Consider the following 2,491-nt stretch of genomic DNA (forward strand, 5'->3'; position numbering starts at 1 on the left):
CTGACAGCTCCTGAGAAGGATGTGCTGACCGGAGCGCCCACCCCAGCAGCTCAGTGCGGGCCGAGCCCCTTTCCCGAGAGGGCTCCACGCTGCCCGCCCTCCTGCCACGAAGGCAGGTCTGTCTGTGGGATTGTAGCTTTTCTCTGAAAATGATGGCAGGACAATTCCAGTCTTCCTCACCGCGGGATGGGTTTCCTGGCGTTAGGGAGGGGTCCGCCGCAGGGAGTGCAGAGAAGCTCAGCGGGAACATGCAGGTCTCCTGGTGTTAGAAATGGAGAGACGGTTTGGCAGGCACCGGCTCTGCCAGGTGAGCGTTCCCTGGGCGCCTCTGCAGAGGAGGCTTCAAAAGCAGCCCGGGTCCCCCTTCAGGATGACCTTGGGGAGCATGTCGAGTGTGACGGGAAGGGAAGGGTCAGCAGGTACCCAGAAGAGTGACAGAAGAGCCAGGCTGGGCGACACTGACGGGGGCAGGTGCATGAAACCGAACAGGTCAGGATGGAGGAGGCTTAAAGGTCCCCTCAGAGGTCACACTGCGAACAACGGAAAGGAGCCTGGAGGACACATGACGAGGGGGGGGGCGGCCATGGAGTGGGCGGTGGCAGCCTTGAGAGGAGGCCGGCCTCCCGCTGCTGACCAGGGTGCCCTCCAGCACGGTGCCCGCCCCTGCCGGGATGATGAGACCCGGTGTCAGCTGGGCCCCCGGGGGTGCACCATCCTCGAGTGGGAGAGGCGTAGCTTGCGTGGGAGGCTCCTGCTTCCGATTTGTATGAGTCTTGTGTGGTCCTGTGATAAAGAAGTTGTACAGAAAGTCGTGGTTTCTACCACTAAATCTTGAACTTGATAGTAACAGTTATTAAATTTATTTTTTTGGATTTGCCAAACACACATGAAAATAAAACCCCATCATCCTTCTCAATTACTGTTTCCTGACTGAGGTCGGAGAGACCGCGTCAGTTCCGTTCGTGGGTTTGCCTAAGTATAGACAGTGCCAGCGGGTGGGGTCTGCGGAGCCGGATCCAGAGTCTCACACGGAAATAGGAAACACCCAGAGGGCTGGGGAGGGGCCCGAGACCAAGGCAAGAATGGCGGTGTCCGTCCCCGTCGGGTGTCACATCGCCAGCCGGGACGGTTAGAAGGGAGGCAGTATTCATAGCAGGTGCTCGCGCCCTGCAGTGAGCGCCGCTTCCTCACTGACCTGCGAATAGTGACGGAATGAAGCAGCCCGCCCCTCGCCAGGCATCACATGGACGCCCACTCGCGTGGAAAGGGCGCAGCTGGGGAGGAAGCGGGAAGGCGTCCCTCACAACGAAGGACTTGATGCAGGAAACAGTCCGGGCTGGCAGAGGCGTCTCCGTGCGCACAGGGACTCACCTCTTCATGGACTCACCCATCGAGGACACGGAACGCTTGGCAATTGTGTGTCATCTGATAGTTCCAATGCGTTCGCATCGTCTCAGGAGAACCTCTGAGCAAGGAAAGGCCGGCCCTGGACGGGGGCTCAGCTGGTTGGAGCGTCGTCTGCTACACCCACTGCGGGTTTGATCCCGGTCTGGGCGAGTAAGGGAGCCCCTGATCAACGTTTCTCTCTTCCTCTCTCTCTCTCCCTCCCTCTTTCCCTCCATCCCTCCCCCTCTCTCTAAAAGTCAATAAAAAACACCATATCTATCCAGTGTGAAGGAAACAAAATTATACCTATTTTTTGGTCAGATCGGCGAAAAATATATATTTCTTGGTGTGCCGCAGAATTTTAGTAATTAGGTGTGCCATGAGATGCAAATCCCCACATGAGCCTTTTAGCACACTCCTTTTTTTTTTTTAAGTGCTTTTAAAGACTCTACTTCTGCCCTATATTTTTTCTTTTTAATTTTTGCTCCTGCCCCATAGGCCAGGGGAGGCTCCAGGCTCAGGGAGCTGGGACGCCTCAGGCCTCGGAGCCGCACTTTGAAGGGCTTCTGCTCTGTGACCGATTCTCCTTGAGTGGGAGGACCTCCTCTGTGGAAGGGACAGTCCCCCAAACAGCCCATTCTGCATGGATTTCCCCACAACCGGTAAATGGACGTCAGAGGCAACATTCCCCCCCCCCCCACACACACACACATTTTGGCTTCTGCAGGCTCTGACAGTTCATCTACTTTTGCAAACTTCATCTACACTGCCGGCCACATGCCAAGGCTACAGCCAGAACAAGAGCTTGCGGACACAAGGACGCCCAGCACAAAGCTCTACCCTCTCAGCTGAGTTACTCACGCGTTACCTTCGACCCCATAAGAGCACCGATCCACTGGCCTTACCGGTTCTCGCACTGTCCCTCCCTTCTCTGGGTACTCGTTTCCTCTTCCCCTGAATTCAGGTTCCAGCACTGCAATCGGTCTTTGAAAAATTCTCACCTTCTCTCCCCAACCCCTGCGGTAACCGCTGGCCAAGTCCCAACCTGGTAAAACCAACCAGCCATTTGCTCTGTGCCCACACCAGAGAAGCTGGGCATTGTTAC

This window comes from Myotis brandtii, unplaced genomic scaffold (assembly GCF_000412655.1).
Source record: "Myotis brandtii unplaced genomic scaffold, ASM41265v1 scaffold64, whole genome shotgun sequence".
In the NCBI taxonomy this organism is placed as follows: domain Eukaryota; kingdom Metazoa; phylum Chordata; class Mammalia; order Chiroptera; family Vespertilionidae; genus Myotis; species Myotis brandtii.